Here is a 17887-nt window from a genome sequence, read left to right as displayed (position 1 = left end):
GGGGAGCTGTGGCAAACAGGCCCAGGGTCAGGCTGCCCATTGGTCACCACTGCACCCTTTCTTCATATATATAGATATGTGATCGTGTCAGGGGGAGGCCAGGCAAGTGTGTTTATGGCTACAAATGCCAATTTTATCATTTAAACGTTAAGTATCTATTATCCTTGTCTACATCAAAATGGTGCGTATTTCCAAGCCCGTGGGCTTAGCATCTGGGCAGCAGAAGCAAACTCCATTTTATTTCCGTAGTCATGGCCGTGTTATGACGGGAGTTTAAAACATTAAACTGCACACGCTCAGAGTCTCTCTTTCTGTTTTCTAAACAGGGTTGGCAAACCGGCCTTTCGGGAAAGGTCTTCTTTGGCGCTACCGACCAGGAACGTGGCGCCTGGAATGGTTGCTGGCTGCGGGAGGGAGGAAGGGTAGGGAGGGACGGGGGGGGGGGGAAACGCAGGCCGCGCGCTTCACCGCCTGAGCGGGGCGGGGGGGCGCCGCCGCCTAAGGCCCCCGCCAGGCCCTTCAGCCCGGGGGCCTCGGCCGTTCCTGGGCAGGCGCCCGCGGAGCCCGGCTCCTCCAGGCGGAAGGATACGGGGCAGGCGGGGCCGCAGGCGGGATTGGGCGCTGGAGGAGGAGGAGGAGGAGGAGGAGGGTCGGCTTGCTTATTTATTTATTTATTTATTTATTGGTGTGGGGGGGGGGAATGGGTGGCGCTTGGCCCCGCCCTGCCTCCCCGGGCCGGCCCTGCCATTGGCCGGCAAGCCCCCTCTGCTCCGCTTCCTCTGCCCAGCGCTGGCGACGTAGCTGCCTCCTGCCCGCCCCGGCTTGTGCAATGTAGTTGCCGCCGCCGCCGCCGCCGCGCTTTATTTATTTATTTTCAATTGTCGCCAGGGAAAGAGAGCGCGAGGAAGGGAGGAAGGAAGGAAGGAAAGAAAGAAAGAAAGAGGCGAGGAGGAAGAAGAGGAGGAGGAGGAGGAGGAGGAGGAGGGAGCCGCCCCCGCCTCGGCTGCGAGGAAGGCGCACGCAGGCTGCGCGCAGAGCGGGGACGGAGGTGGATTATCCTGCCCGGGCCAGGCGCTTTCCCTCCGCCTCGGCCGCCTGCGCCGCCCAGCCCCCCGCCCCTTCCCGCCAGAGGCCGGAGAGCGGGTCGAGCTCCTGCCCGGGGCCGCGGTCGTCGGGGCGCGCGGAGGTGAGTGAGGAGCGGCGCTGCGCTGCGCTGGGCGCTTCGTGGCGCGGCTGGTGTTCCTGGGGCGCCGGGGCAGGCGGGCGGGGGTTGTTGTCGCTGCCGCCGCCGCCGCCGCCGCTTCCTCCTTCGGGGGCTCGGAGCCGCCCGTCAGGATCCGCCTCAGGCCGCGCAGGGGGGGTCTCGGGGGAGGGGCGAGGGTCTCCTCCAGCCCTCCTCCTCCTCCTCGTGCCGTTTCTTCTCCAAAACAAACTAACAAACTGCCCCCCCCCCGCCACCAAATGGTGCAGAAAAGGAAGGAAGCGGCGAGAGGTGTGAAGGGGCTGGTTCCTGGGGGGCGGGGGCGGCACGGGGAAAGGTCTCACGGCCGAGGGCCACTGCGGGCAGGGGGAATGCTGGAGGGCCGAGAGCCCGCTTCCAAGGGGCCCGTGTGGGCGGCGGGGCGGCTCTCGAGCTCGGCTGCCTGTCGAAGGGGAGGCGCAGAAGAGAGACGCGGCTCGGGAGTCCGGAGTTCGGGGAGGGGGCGGAAAATCTCCTGCGCTGAAAGGGGGCCCAAGGAAGCAAGGGGGAAGGGTCTCGCGGGGCGCCAGGTAGGTTTTGTATTGGCAAGGCGGCGGCGGGAGGGGGGGCACTGCGTTTGGGTGTTTTTGCCTAGAGGAGAGAGAGAGAGAGAGAGAGACGGTGGGGACAGAAGCGTCCCGCTCTAGAAATCTCTGGCCATGTATCTCGGGGTACCCTGAAATGTGGGGCTCCTTATGGAGAGAGGGGCCAAACGATTGGGGGCAAAAAGTGACTTGAAAAAAAGGATTCTAAGAAGCACTTTGGGGAGGGAAGAATGATGGGAACTGGGAAATAAAGTGGGGTGTCTGGGGATCATATATGAGGAGCTGGTGTTTACAGAAGAGAGGGGAGAAATACGTATTTACAGAGTTGCCTCGTGAAAAGGGGGATTGAAAAGGAATAAGGAAGGATAATCAGGAAGCAGGATGAGTGTGAATTATGTTGGCAGGCTGGAGAATATAGGGAGAAAATTATGCAAAATTGGAATCAGGGTGACTGAGGATGAGGAATTGGTGCAGTTGTGGGAGGGTTGTTGTTTTTTGAGGAGGGGCAGGAGAAATGTGGCAGCAATACCTTCGGGAATAAAAAGCTAGCCGTTATTTCATGTATCCAGCACTGCTAAAGATGTGCCAAGCTGTTCTGATCTTGACCTTCTGTCAGCCAACATTGTTCCTATTTGACAGATAGAGCTCTGAGACTGACAGTGTAACCCTATATTTGTCTTGTCAGATGTAAGCCCCATTGGGATCCCTAGAAGTCTGTGTCTAAGATTGCAGCTGAAGTTGCTCAAGGCCACCTAATAAGGCTATCGTGGGAGGGGTGCTTGAACCTTGGTCTCTCCATCCATCTCCTGACTGTTTCTCCAGAGTAGAATAGCAGAGTTAGAGCTCAGTGCTGACAGTTTGCTGGGAGACAGTTGAGGGTTGGGGTGAGGGAAGGAAGGAAGGACAGACAGACATGGCCTCTGATGGTGACCCTCAACACCTGTCCCAAATTGCAAACCAGGTTTGTGTGTGTGTGTGTGTGTGTGTGTGAATTTTCATTGCAAGCTGTCATCATGGATCCTAATCAATATCGGAGCAAAAAAAGACAGAGGAATTGTGGATTGGTGGAGAATCTGTGTATGCTTCTATAGCAAGGCCTGTTATTTTAAAAATGACAAAGTCTCTGGAATATTGCCTTAAGAGTGAGAGTTTCAAATCTCCCCTCTGGCATGACCTCCCTGGTATCCTTTGGCAAGTCTTTGTTTCATCCTCAACCCCCTCCCAGCCCCTTAAACAAGGCCATTCTTATGAATATTAGCCATATGCAGCTTCTGTGATTAGAAACTATGCTGTGCTGTCAGATGAGCCCACAGGGAAGGTCTGTAGCCTCCATGACCTGCTGATGGGCTCCTTGGAAGCACAAACAGTTGGTGGCAGTTAAGACTACATGGTCCCACTTTGGTTTGATCCAGTGTGGCAGTTCTTGTGTTCTTAATCAATACTGGGCTTCCTTACAGCTCTGTTGCAGGAATTGCCATGATAATGCTTGTAAAATATTTTGAGCACTTAGGAAAACAGCTGTATGAATATTACCATGAGACGTCCAAACAGAGTTCTATATTTTATATATTAAACTTTGCTGCTTAGTTGGTTCCAGAACTAATTCAAGGTTGGTTCCAGAACTAATTTATCCAGATTCCCTTGGCTTTTAATAGTATTGCACAGAACTTTACACTGGATAGAATGGAGAATTTAATTTTTGTGCACTGCCCAGAGAGCTTCGGCTATTGGGTGGTATAGAAATGCAATAAATAAATAAATAAATAAATAAATTCTGTGTAACCTGAAGGCGTTCACAGCATTATAAGTCGTTTTCATGAAAGTTTCACAGTAACGTGTGTGTATGTGTGGTAACTGTTCTCTTTGGGTTTTGGAAAGGTGCTTTGAAGGGCCGTTGATAGGGTCAGGCATCTTCAGGAAACTGCTTCTCCTGTCCCCTCTAAATCTGGTCTGTGCTCAGGTGGCAGCGCTCAGGCTGTTGCTAGCATAAAGAGCCACTAGCAAAATATTAGTGTGTGTGTTTGTGTTTATGTAAGTGGTACTTAGGATGGCGCCTGTGTCTGGATACGGCACTGTGTGTGTGTGACTTAGACAGCCAGACTGGGTTGGGGCAGTGAAGGCAACGATTCTGTGTTGGCAACAGGAGCCGTGGTCTTGATAAACAGGGGTCCTGGAGCTTTGCAGTCCTTGCCCTGTGGTGGAGGCTGACAGCTCTGACTTTTAAAAGTGGAAATGGAGCCAGTGGGGAATTGTAGGTGATGGATGGTGGAGACTCTTCTGCCACTTCCCAGCCAGGCCTTATGGGGAAGAGAAGAGATGGTGGGAGTGAGAGGATGTTGGGAGAGGTCAGTGTGAGGGGTGTCTGCAGCAGCTGTGTGCGAAGCGTGAAGTTGGTCTTGACATGTTTTCAGGCACTTGTGTCTGCCGGTCTCCTTTCTGGAAGGGAAGGCTGTGGGAGAACACTCCTGGGTCGCTTGCTCCGTTGGATGTCAATGCTGTTGCAGGGGATGAGAGAGGGAAGGAATTTCAGATGCTACGGAAGGAGGATTGTCACAGGGGTGGAGGTGGGTGACAGTGGGGCCCGGATTTATACAAGCGTGAACAATTGCCTAGACCAGCCTCCCTCAACCTGGTGCCCTCTGGATGTGTTGGGCTACAACTTGCAGCTATGCTGGTTGGGGGTTTCTGGGAGTTGTAGCCTAGAGGGCACCAGGTTGGGGTAGGCTGGTCTAGATTGCTTGGCAGCCAAGCAGTGGAAACAAGCATTGCGCTCTTTCTACACTTGTAGCCATTCTGTCTACATTCGCACATGCTCTGTTTCCTTTGTGGCCATGATGTGGTTTTCCTCCCTTTCTGTTCACTGCCTTGTGACATGCTTGCACAAACACGTGAACACACTTACACACTTATCCTTGATCTGTTGTTGCCTGTGTGTTTCGGTTCCCATAATGGGTTCTTGTGTGTGTGTGTGTGTGTTGTTCCATTGCAGTCTTTTCTCTATGTTCTTTGATAAACTCACTATACATACGTTTTTACTCAGTTGGCTACTGCCAGTCTCTCACATTTCCTTTATCTCCTCTCTGCCTGTCTCTCCTGCCTTCCGAAGTGAGAAGGATGATGACTAGCAGGAGGGCCTTTTCAGTGGTGGTGCCCCATTTATGGAACACTTACCAGAACCAGCCTTAGGCCTGGAGGGGAGGCACTTTTGGATGCCTTGTTTTTTTAAAATTGCATTTGTAGCGCATTTCATGAATCTGATGTATGATTTATTCCTTTTATATAGGGTAATGAATTTGCTCACTAAGATCTGTAAACTTCTCTTTATTCACACCCTAAGAACTGTTGCTTCAGCTGAAGGGTAGACAGTCTAACATATAGCCCATGGCACCTACTCCCTGAATCCGGTGCTCCAGGCTGCTGCCTGGCTCACCAGCCCTGAATCTGGCCCTGGTGCATAGTTCTAAAGGAATAATGGCTGGCTGCATTTACTGGTTTTGCTCCTATTGGTTCCTTTTATTTGCTATCATTTTACATATCTTGCTGGGTTTTGTGGTTATTTTTATAATTTACAGTTGTATGCATTTTATTAGCTGGCTTGTACTATTACACGTGAAAGCAGCATATACGTTCTTAACCAAATACATCATTTTATATTATACTAGAAAATTCAGCTTCTTTTCTGCATTCTTTTAGATGACATTCTGGGATTCCCCCCCCCCTCCAAATTGCAAATCGAAGGTGGAACGGATGGCGCTCTCATAGTCCAAGATTCTTTATGTCCAGCTTAGCTTGCTCTGTGCAGGGATGTTGGCTTGTATACTATATTATTATTATTATTATTATTATTATTATTATTTGCATTTTTATACCGCCCAATAGCCGAAGCTCCCAGGTTGTGATGGGTATGAATTAAAATGTCCTAGTTCTAAACTTTCCTCCAGATAAGGATATCTTGGGATACTTATCTACCAAATTTCAGCTTTCTGTGTGACCTGGAAATACCCTAAGTATTTTTGTGGTGTATTTCTTTTCTCCTGTATCTAGAGAGAGACTTACAAATGTTTGCTTTTCCAATGTTTTGAGTTATATGTTCCAACCAAGGCACCCTGATGTGGGCCAAATTTCAGATTTGCAGATGAAGTGAGAAGCACACTGATCCTTTTAGGATATACTTTTGTAAGCCCTTGTTTTGAAGGAGACTTGTAAAAATGTCAGGCTTTCAGATTTCTCTCTTGATCAGGGTACCTTCAGCTGTGCTTTTGCCAAATTTCAGGGACCATGGGAAAATCACCCCAATCATTTCATTACTGGAGTGGGGGAAAAAGGCCTGGCATATACAGTGGGGTGTTACAGGGGTTAGTACCACTTCAGTCTCTTGGTGGAGAAATAGCATTTTATTTTATTTTATTTTTTTATTTATTTATTTTATTTATTTTATTACATTTATATATCGCCCCATAGCTGAAGCTCTCTGAGCGGTTTACAAAAGATTTATATACTGCCTTGTTTGCTAAGAAGCTATCAAAGCAGTGCACAACAACTTAAAACAATCAAACCTTAACACAATAAAGAACAAGAATGTTAAAACAGTAAATCTTTAAAACAACTACATGATTAAAAGGCTAAATTAAAAAGATGCATCTTCACGCCCTTTCTAAAAGCCAAGAGAGTGGGGGCTAATCGTCTTTCTTCAGGGAGTACCTTCCACAGTTTGAGAGTGGCACCGGAGGGAGCCATGTGACCTACGAAAGGGCTCCTCCTGCAGATCTCAGTGCTTGGGCAGTTTCGTAGCAAAACAGGCAGCCCCTTAGATATCCAGGTCGAAAGCTGTTTAGGGGTTTAAAGGTTAAAACCAACACCTTGAATTGAGCCTGGAAAGCAATTGGCAACCAGTGCAGGTCTTTCAAGATGGGTGTAACTTGATCTTGATACCATGCACCATTTAGAAGCCTAGCTGCTGCATTTTGCACTAGTTGAAGCTTCCAGACACTTTTTAGGAGTAGGCCCAGGTAGAGTGCATTGCAGTAATCTAAACATGATGTTCCTACATTTTGGGATGTTCTCCCACATTAAAACCAACAACAACAACCACCCAACTCCAGCACATCGGGGAGAAATCTCAGCATAGCCCTGCTGTGCTAGTTTTCTGTAGCCTTTTCTGTCAAGGTATGTTCAAAAAGGGAATTTCCCCCTGGTAGTCTAGAGTAGTAAGTACCATGCCTTCAAGACCCTCAGGGGGGCACGACCTCATTCTGCTGCTAGTATATAACTACATCCTGAATGAGTGAGACCCAAAGCATCTTCTAATTACACAACTCTTTGCTTTAAGAGCCCTTCTTTCATATGCAGTTCACAGAATTTCCATCCTCTGTTTCTTGCACGGGGTTACTGGCTATAACCCAGTTGCTACTCTCAGTATTCTGGAAATTGTTTCCACCCACAGTTGAGAACACAACAGGGCAAAGTGTATGTGTTTCCCATAGATACAACCTCTCCTTGATCCTTGTGGTCTTTCAGGTGGCTGCTGGGGAACAGGTAGGCTGACTTCTCAAAATCCACTTCTCTTCCTCCCATTCCACTATTAATTTGTTACATTTCTATACCACCCAATAGCTGAAGCTCTCTGTGTGGTTCACTAGGCTGTTGTTTTTCAGGATGTCTTGTGGAACCATCTCACTAGGCAAGAGGCCAGTGTGTTAGTGTCCCTGAACAAAACCCAACCCCTTTCCTCTTGGGACTCGTCTACAGGGCCATCTCCTCTGCTCCAAAGAGTGATGGGCTCTTGTGGACAAAAAGGACAATTGGCTTCAAATGTGGCCTTGGCATAGCCTTGAGCATTTGGGTGTTCTCTTTGGATGGCCTGATGCACCTATAGCTGGTGTCTGTTTTTCCATCTTTGTTCTGAAGTCGTTGCTCTCTTGTTTATCTCTCCATCCTTCCTTCCTTCCACCAGCTGGGTTCAACTGCCTGTCTGTGGCAATGTCTATAGTACTGTGCCCTGGGCTGACTACTGTTTCCCTTTCCTGTTTCCTTCCTCGATGCTTTATTGTCAGCATCAAAGAATCTGCTGTAAATAGTTCAGATTATGATGTTGAAGCTCTTTGGTTTCTAAACTATTGTCTGAAATGGGTAATGGACAAGGTGCGGGCGAACCCTCCAAGATTTAATCCACTTCAGACCACAGTGCTCTTGATCAGTAAGATTACTGGCCCAGGCTGCAGCCTCCTTGGCATGGGGTTGCAACACCCCTTGAAGCATCCCTGAGTACATGACTCCATTTTTATACTGACTTCACTAGCTGCTGTTCCATTTCTGGACACAATTTAAAGGGCTGGTTATTATCCTTTGAAACCCATTTTGGTTTGGGACCAGGAACACATAAAGGACCTTTCCCTCCGTCCCCCTGCAATCCTACCTGGCCAGAGGGAGAAGCCTTTTGTGTGTCCTGCCACCATTATTATTATTATTATTTATTTATTTATTTATTTATTTATTTATATAGCACCATCAATGTACATGGTACTGTACAAACAATAAATAGCAAGACCCTGCCGCATAGGCTTACATTCTAATAAAATCATAATAAAACAATAAGGAGGGGAAAAGAATGCACCAAACAGGCAGTATAAAAGTCAGATCAAAATCAAGTTTTAAAAGCTTTAGAAAAAAGAAAAGTTTTTAGCTGAGCTTTAAAAACTGCGATTGAACTTGTAGTTCGCAAATGTTCTGGAAGGGCGTTCCAGGCGTAAGGGGCAGCCGAAGAAAATGGACGAAGCCGAGCAAGGGAAGGAGAGACCCTTGGGCAGGTGAGAAACATGGCATCAGAGGAGCGAAGAGCACGAGCGGGGCAATAGTGTGAGATGAGAGAGGAAAGATAGGAAGGAGCTAGACAGTGAAAAGCTTTGTAGGTCAACAGGAGAAGTTTATATTGGATTCTGAAGTGAATTGGAAGCCAATGAAGAGATTTCAGAAGTGGAGTAACATGGTCAGAGCGACAAGCCAAGAAGATGATCTTAGCAGCAGAGTGGTGAACAGAAACCAATGGATTGATGTGAGAAGAAGGAGAGCCAGTGAGAAGAAGGTTGCAGTAGTCCAACCGAGAAATAACCAATGCATGGTTATTTGCCGAGAAATAACCAATGCATGGTTAAAGAATAACCAATTCTTTAAACATACTTGCATGGCTGGCTAGAATAAAGAAAACTAAAGCAATTACTCTGAAAGTTACTGGTGCTCTTTGTGCAAAGCTTGACTGAGTAATTGCAATTGAAAAAGGCTTATAGTCAGGGGGCTTTACTTTCCATTCTTTGGACTGCAAGCTAAGGACACTCTCAGCTTTAGTTAGGCAAATGCTATGCTCTGTCCATCTGCAGAACAGTTAGTGGGACGGTGGGAAGCACCTTCTTGTGTGCAGCACCCCTGGATCTGGACCTCTCCCGTGCCCTTGGAGGTCCATTTAGCCTTCTCCTTGGGAAACCATTTTGGCTTTTGGCCTGACCCCCCCCCCCCCATTATTTGTAAATTACTTGCAGTTGTCCTCTTTGTTACTGTGTTCGCTTTTAAAACTGCTTTATTGAGTGGATTGTTTTTCATCAATGTTGTTTAGCTACCTTGAGAGCTTGATGAAAATCTCAAAAATAATAAATATTATTTTTCCTTGTCTCTATACACAGGTTAATCTTGTTGCAAATATATCGGTCCTTTGTCTTAATGGAAATATTTGGAATTGTCTTTTCTGGTATTGCTGTTAACGCCACGGAATTCCTATTTATCACTGGTGTGTTGCTAAAACCACATGTAGGCTTATTGGTGGGGTGCCCATGACAACGTCCTAACAGATGCTGCTGCAGAAAATACAGAATGCTGTTTTGGGACATGTCCTGTGCAAGACTTTGGAGGTGACGGTGAGCCTACCTGGCATTATGTTCTGAATCACATTTGGAATCTCTTGAGAAACTCAAGCCGGTGAATGGGATTATCCTCACCACAACATTATGACGTAGGCTACTAGGGCCGTAGCTAGACCTAAGGTTTATCCCAGGATCATCCCGGGTTCGTCCCTGCCTGAGCGCTGGATGCCCTGTGTGGCACTTAGATCATAGAATCATAGAATAGCAGAGTTGGAAGGGGCCTACAAGGCCATCAAGTCCAACCCCCTGCTCAATGGAATCCACCCTAAAGCATCCCTGACAGATGGTTGTCCAGCTGCCTCTTGAATGCCTCTAGTGTGGGAGAGCCCACCACCTCCCTAGGTAACTGATTCCATTGTTGTACTGCTTTAACAGTCAGGAAGTTTTTTCTGATGTCTAGCTGAACAGGTTTGACCCCAGGACAATCCTGGGATAAACCTTAGGTCTAGCTACGGCCCTAGTAGCTCAGTTCAGACATGGTGTTGAAACATGGTTAAAGAAACATAACTCTGGTGTGACATGATGTCCGAATTGATAAACCATGACTAGGGTCATCTTCCTAACTGCGGAAACTGCTGCTCCGTGGTGGCAGGAGGGGATTTAAGGAATTCGAGCGATGAGCACCTTTGAACCTTGGCTGGCCTCTTGCACTGTCCATTTGAAGGCTCTACATGATTGGTTTGTGCAACCCCTGGTTTGGTATTCCCATCGCCCCCTCTGTCCCAGCATGCCTTTGGTTTTTTAGTTTCCCTGAGATCACGTAGAGCAGTTCTTGAATTCATTCACTGTTTTGGATTTGTTTTTAGTTGCTGCTGGATTTCAGGTTTTTATGGTGTGTAATTTTATGTTTATGTTTATTTTTGTTTAATGTTTAATTTTCTTTCACTTTGTGTGTCAGTGGCCGGCCAGTGGGGTGCAGAGAGGGGTGGATCAGAACTCAGACCTCCAAGCAGGAAGCAAAAAACACACACACCAAAATACCCTGTAAGCAATTTGGATGGAATTGTCTACAGCAATCACAGATTTGGATGTGGTGTGATAAGAACCACAGTTAGCACTGCTTCGTTGCTTTCTTTTGGAATCCTCTTATTAAAAATAAATAAAAAGGAAGATGGGATTATGGTTTGTTTTATTGCCATATTGTCAGCACTTTAAGTACATAGAAAGATCTGTCCCTGGAGAGATTTGCATTGTGAAATATTACGTTTTTATTACTTTATTATGTAATCCACCCAGATAACTTTTTGTTACTGGGCAGACTAAAAATATAATAAATAAACAAATGCTTGCAAAGCAGCAGAGAGGGCAAAGTACATCATCTGTAATATTGGGCAGATTACAGCGGGTTGGGTTTGAGTGGGGTGGGATTAAATAGCTTGAGTGGCCCCTGTAGCTGGGTAGTGAGTTGAAAGATGGGACAGCATCAGTAATGAGGTGGGGCTTCCACCGTTGAGGCACTTAGGGACCCGGGCAGCTGTAGAACAGAGTTTCCATTTGCCGCAAAGTGTAGTGTCCCCTAACTTTGCTGGACAGGCCCAATTTTTTTAACCTTGCCCCTGATAAATTACTGTTCTGATTTTGACTGTCTTTATAATTATATCATAAAGTTAGAAAGGATCTGGGAGATCATCTCGCTCAACCCTGTTCCTCAATATAGGGTGCAGCTACAGCATCCTTGGCAGATGACCGTCCAGCTTCTGCTTAAATATCTCCAACAAAGGAGACCCGATCACCTCCTGAGGCAGTTGGTTCCATTGCTGAAAATCTGCAACTTCCAACTGTTTGTTCTAGTTCTGCTATCTGCCCCAACAGAAAACACATTTGCTCTGTCATCTGCATGATGGCCATTCAGATAGTTGAAGACTACTCTGCTTTTCAACTTAGGGTGTAATCCTGTCCGTGCTTAGACAGAAAACGGTCCTATAATTCCTAGCTTCCCCAGCCAGCCATGCAGTAGGGAGTTGTAGGGAATGCTGGGAGTTGTACCACTCCCCCCCCCATCTAAACATGCATAGGATTGCATCTTTAGAACTTTCCAAATGTAAATGTCAAATAAAAAAAGCAATAACAACATTAAACCATTTGAACTAAACTGAACCCCCACCCCACACTTTTCGTATGTTGCTAGAGTTTCCACTCATTGTAAGAACTTCAGAAGAGCCCTGCTGGATCAGGCCCTCTTCTCCAGCACCCCGTTTCTACATTGGAGCTTCCAGGAAGCCAGCAAATAGGGTATGACCGCTGTGTGAGCCAACAGTCCTCCTGTGTTGTGTGGCTTCCGATAGATGGAGGTTCTGTGTAGCTGCCATGGCTAATAGTCATTGACAGACCTCTGTACTGTATTGCACTTGTGGGAGTGACACTGATTGGCTGGGCTGCTGTGGTGGCACAGAATGTTCAGTTAAGGGAACTGCTTTGCTTGCACTCTAGCTCCTGTGAGGGAGGGTAAAGTCGTCAGTTTGCGTGGATTGAAATCTCACACCATGATGGGACAAGCAAGTAGGAAGTGTGCAGAGAAAGGAATGGGCTGAGAAAGAGGAGCATGATGAGAAGGTAGGTGGAGAATGAGGAAAAGGGTCAAGGAGGCAAGGAACTGAGTCAGTGGAAGAAGGGCTTTTAAACTTATCAGTGCATAAAATTCAGACGCTGGATACTCTGAGGTGAGAGAGTCTACAGAGGAGTGTGAGGGAGGGTGGCTGAAGGAAGTCGGGCCAAAGAGAGCCCTGGAAAGCAAGATCCTGATAAAACAAGGGGTGGGGAAGACATGAGGAAAGGGGGCACCCAGGAGAAAAAGGACGCAAGGAAAGGAGCTGCGCAGTCTTGGAGGGGAGCAGACAGGAGGTGCTCTTGTGAGGGCTGGGTCCTATGGCCAAGTGGGGGGACAGAGGTTTGCTAGTCTTGGGCCCTCTGGCAGGGGGACTCCACCAGCTCTGACACTACCAACACTATGCCACACTGCCCAGGAGCTTAGGCAGCTTGGAAAAAAGGTGTTAGGCAAATACTCCAAGGATTAGAAGCCTGCAGCCAAAGAAGGGTTATAGAATCATAGAATAGTAGAGTTGGAAGGGGCCTACAAGGCCATCAAGTCCAACCCCCCTCTCAGTGCAGGAATCCACCCTAAAGCATATCTGACAGATGGTTGTCCAGCTGCCTCTTGAATGCCTACATGAACTTCACTGCACACAGCAAACACACACTGCTGTTTAGCAGAGTCCCACAGTAATAGTAGAAATAGTACTGTGGGGGTGCTAAAAAGCTGTGTCTGTGTGTGTGTGCTTGCCGTGTGTATTGAAGTTGAGTGTCAGGCTAGGACTGGGAAGACCAGGCCCAAAGCCCCACTTAGCCATGAAGCTCAGTGGGTGACTCTGGGCCGGTTACCATCTCAGCCAAACCTACCTCACAGGGTGGTTGTGAGGGTGAAGAGTGTGTGTGTATGTGTGTGTGTTCGAGGGAGGGAGTGTGAGTGCATGCGCCATTTATGCCACCTGTGATGAAGAAATAGATAATGGCTACGGCCACATCTTGCAGCCGTGAATGCCATGTGCTCATTATGTCTTGTGTAAAGATACACTTTCTTTTGCTGCCCTGAGTCTCATGCCAGTCAACTCTTCAGGACACAGCACCCTTTAGAAGTCAAATCTATCGTTTGTTTTTATTTTATTAGTATTCTTTGATGTTACTTATAAGCGGCTCTGGAAGGATTTGTATCCTGGAAGGTGGGACATAAAAAAAGTGTAATAAATGAATTAAGCAATACATCTCTGAGTGGAGTAAGGATAGGGGCTGTGGGAGGTGCGTTTTGCCTCTAGTGTAAGTGGAGGCACAGGGGCAGGGAGGCGCCATGTGCTGCGTGGCCCGGCCATCTCTCAGGGTGCAGCTGATGAGGTCTGGTTTGAACAGTTGGTAACAGAATGTAGGACAATTAATTTTTAAAATACCTTTGGACAGAAAGAACAGATGTCAGGCAAGGAGGTTTAGCAAGGCAATGGGGTTTGTCAGTTGAAGTGCTGAACTTCTCTAGGCAGAGAAACTTAACTGCTGGAATGAACACGTTAACAACTCTAATTAATGGTTTTAGTCATTACATAGCATTTCTAGCACTCAGAATGACTAGATGTCATTAGGCTTTCCAAGAGCAAGGTAGGTCATGATTAATGTCTATGTTTTATAGATGGGAAGCCAAAGGCAACTTAGTGAGATGTGGCGTGAGCTAGGACTTGAACCCATTGAACCCAGATGCTATTCCAGTACTGTGCATTGAGCCCCACTGGATAGCTAAGACTTGGATAGCCCTGTCATGTGTGCATGCTGAGTGGGGCTTACTCCCTGGTAAATGTACATAGGGTTACAGTCCTTCACAGGCCTTGTATTAACTCTAATAACTTTAGTTGCTTTTCCATGTCAGCTGACACTGATTTCATGTTGCTTTCCTCTGTAGTGTTTATGGAGAGGATGCTGCTGGAGTTATAAAAAGAGGACCAGTCAGACTTTTTATTATAGGCATGCCTTATATAAGGTATCTTGGAATGGGGTTATAAAAGTTGTTTTGGGCCTGAGTATATGCCTTAATAGGTCATGGTTACAAGAACATTGATGGTTACAACTGGGCTTTTAGAGAGTGTATAGCACTGGGTTGGCCTTCTTGTGTTTCCTAAACATTAATTTAACCCTTTTTATAAGCGGCAAAATGCTCCTTGACCACAGGGTGCTGAGATACAGCTTTCTAGGGCCACAAGCCGAGAACGAGTAAACAAAATCTATTTGACCCCTACAAAATCATGAGACGTGAGTTTTCAGATCAGGTTTTCAATCACAATTAAATAATCTTTGTCATGTTTATTATTTATTTATTACATGGAGCCTTGCAGGTGGGCTCCCCTAGTCCAGCACTCCCTTCACACTTTGGGCGGCCAGGTGCTTCTGCCCAGGAAGCTCACCAGTGTGCCCTGCAGGCAGTAGCCCTCTGCTGTCATTTGTCTCCAGCATGTGGCCCTGGCTCTCTGCACATGGCAGTTCCATCGAGCGATCCTGGCAAAGAGCCATCGACTCCTCCATCTCCTCATATTTGTTCAATCCCCCTTTAAAATTATCTAAGCCCAAGTCCGTCTCCAAAGGGCACAGAGTCCAAATGTAGACTTGTGGGTGTTGGGCAAGAGGGTGGTGTAAAAGTGCAGGACACGGAATAACGAGCTCAAGTTAAAGGAAGCCAGATTCCAGCTGGACATCAGGAAAAACTTCCTGACTGTTAGAGCAGTATTTATTTATTTATTTATTACATTTCTTTACCGCCCAATAGCTGGAGCTCAACAATGGAATCAGTTTGCCTGGTGAGGTTGTGGTCTTTCCCACACTAGAGGCCTCAAGAGGCAGCTGGATAACCATCTGTCAGGGATGCTTTAGGGTGGATTCCTGCATTGAGCAGGGGGTTGGACTCAATGGCCTTGTAGGACCCTTCCAACTCTGCTATTCTATGATTCTATGAAAACATTTTATTTAGTTCTCTCTCTTCTTTTAAATCTCATCCTTCCCCCAAGGAATATCTCCCCTCCTATCCTCACAACAACGCTCTGAGGTATGTTTGCTTGAGATATAATGACTGGCCCAAGGTAAGCTCTGAGGCTGAGCAGGATTTGAACAGGGTTTTTCTCAGCCCTAGTCCAACACTCTAAACACTACCTCATATTGGTCCAGTTCACACGGTCACTAGCCATGGCGCTTGCTGGGCACCGTTAGCCCAATTACTTACCGAGGTGCTCCTTGTTGTGTCATATGGGACACAAGTTGGGACCAGGATACCTAGCAGCCCACCTTTCCTTATATACACCCAGGCAACATTTACAATCTTTAGAGGAGGCCCTGCTCGCCATCCCAACACGAAGATAATGTTGCCATGAAGAACCTCCATGGTGGGCCTTCTCTGTAGCGGCACCCACCCTCTGGAAAACCCTCCCTTGTGCGGTTCAGGAGGCAGAAAATGTAATAAGTTTTAAATGTTTCCTAAAAACATATCTTTTAAAACAAGCCTTCCCTGGACTGTAATTTATTCTGGTTTTATGTGATTTTAAAGTTTTAATCTGGATTTTATGGTTTTAGTTGTAAACTGCCTAGAGAGCTTAGGCTGTTGGGCAGTATAAATATGTAATAAATAAATAATAAAAATGAACTCGGGTGGTTGAGGGGGAGCAACCCTCGAGCAACCTATGGCAGGTAATCAGACATAAGAACATCAGAAGAGCCCTGCTGGATCAGACCAGGGGTCCATCTAGTCTAGCACTCTGTTCACATAGTGGCCAACCAGCCATTGGCCAGGGAACAACAAAGCAGGACATGGTGCAACAGCACCCTCCCACCCATGTTCCCCAGCAACTGGTGCACACAGGCTTATTGCCTCGGATACTGGAGATAGCACACAACCATCAGGGCTAGTAGCCATGGATAGCCTTTGCCTCCAGGAATTTATCAAACCTCCTTTTAAAGCCATCCAGATTTGTCGCCATCACTACATCTTGTAGTGAGTTCCATAATTTAATTATAATAATAATATTTATTTATTTATTTATTTCTTACCCGCCTCTCCCTCTGGATCGAGGCGGGTACAACATCAAGTATAAATATACTATAAAACATATAAAGCTGATTAAAAACATATAAAACTACTACATTATTAAAATAACAGCCAGACATTTAAAAATTTGACTGTGTAGGCCTGCCAGAAGAGATCAGTCTTAATAGCTTTTTTAAATTCAGAAAGACTGTTTTGTTGGTGGATCTCTTCCGGCAGGCCATTCCACAGTCTGGGAACCTCAGAAGAGAAGGTCCTCTGGGTAATGGTTATCAATCTAGTTTTCACTGACTGAAGTAAATTCTTCCCAGAGGACCTGAGTGTGCAGGGCGGATTGTACGGAGAAGGCGATCCGGCAGGTAACCTGAACCCAAACCATTTATATTTATTTATCATATTTATACCCCACTCCTCAGCCAAAAAAGGCTCTCAGAGCAGTTTAATGTAGGTCTTTAAAGGTAATAACCAACACTTTTACTTCGCCCGGAAACTAATTGGCAGCCAGTGAAGTGATTTTAAAATTGTTGTAATGTGGTCACCCCTAGGTGTACCGGTGACCAACGGCGCTCCAGTCGTCATCCTTCCTGCTTCAGCTCCCTGAGATCTTCTCTATACCAGGGTGTTTGGTTAGAAGTGGGTCAGAGAGGACATTTGGGGGCGATTGTGTTGATAGGCCTAATCAGATTTTGATTCCATCTGTTGACCAGGGCTTCTACAGGATCGTCAACAATACCAGCCATAGAACCCTCTAAGGCTTTCTGGGATCCAAGAGGATCCATCAGCCTTTGAGGATGGACCATCTTAATGGGTCTGCCACACCTGCAGGGGCAGATAGTAGCAGTGATATTAACCCTGACCAGAAAATGGTTTGTCCATGACAACGCAGAGGTATTTAACACCGCCGCCCTCAGAGCCATCTTTTCAGAACTGAAAACAGCATTAAGGGTGTGACCTGCTGAATGTGTGGGTCCAGAGACCAATTGAGAGAGACCCATGTTTGTCATGAATGCCATGAACTCCCGAGCTGCACCTGACAAACCAATCTCGAACGAGATGTTGAAGTTGCCCAGGACCAAAAGCCTGGGCGACTCCAACACCAGCTCCGAGACCAGTTCTGTGAGCTTGGCCAGGGAGTCTGATAGGCAGTGTGGTGGCTGGTACACTAACAGAATCCCCAGTCTATCCCTGGTCTTCAGACTCAGGTACACACACTCTATGTGATTCAATTTCCGGACAGAGAGTCTGGTCAGGTTAAGATGTTCTGTGTGAAGAAGTACTTCCTTTCATTTGTCCTGAATCTCCCACTAACCAGCTTCATGGGATGACCCCATTGGGTTCTAGTATTATGAACCCATATTATGGGTATTATGAGAGAGAGAGAAATATCTCCCTGTCCACATTCTCCATACCATGCATAATTTTGTACACCTCTATCATGTCTCCCCTTAGCTTTCTTTTTTTCCAAGCTAAACAATCCCAGTTCTGTCGTAGGGGATGTTCCAATCCCTTAATCATTTTAGTTGCCCTTTTCTGCACTTTTTCCAGCTCTATGATAACCTTTTTTAGGCGTGGTGACCAGAACTGTACACAGTATTCTAACTGTGGTCGCATCATAGATTTGTATAAGGGC

At 46.8% G+C, this 17887-nt stretch overlaps 1 protein-coding gene across 4 annotated transcripts in view; it reads left to right on the top strand.

Annotated features, from left to right (window-relative positions):
• The first annotated feature begins 1097 nt into the window (after positions 1–1097).
• The window catches only part of MEF2D (myocyte enhancer factor 2D), a 161199-nt gene continuing 144409 nt past the window's right edge, over positions 1098–17887 (top strand). For all 4 annotated transcript variants that reach the window (XM_063145906.1, XM_063145904.1, XM_063145905.1 and 1 more), the window contains exon 1: positions 1098–1186. The gene's annotated coding sequence lies outside the window, so the exon portion shown is untranslated. The remainder of the gene's footprint in view (positions 1187–17887) is intronic.

Source organism: Elgaria multicarinata, chromosome 21, assembly GCF_023053635.1.
Source record: "Elgaria multicarinata webbii isolate HBS135686 ecotype San Diego chromosome 21, rElgMul1.1.pri, whole genome shotgun sequence".
NCBI classification, from domain to species: Eukaryota; Metazoa; Chordata; class Lepidosauria; order Squamata; family Anguidae; genus Elgaria; species Elgaria multicarinata.
The sequence above is the reverse complement of the archived record's forward strand: the minus strand, read 5'-3'. Positions and strand labels throughout refer to the sequence as shown.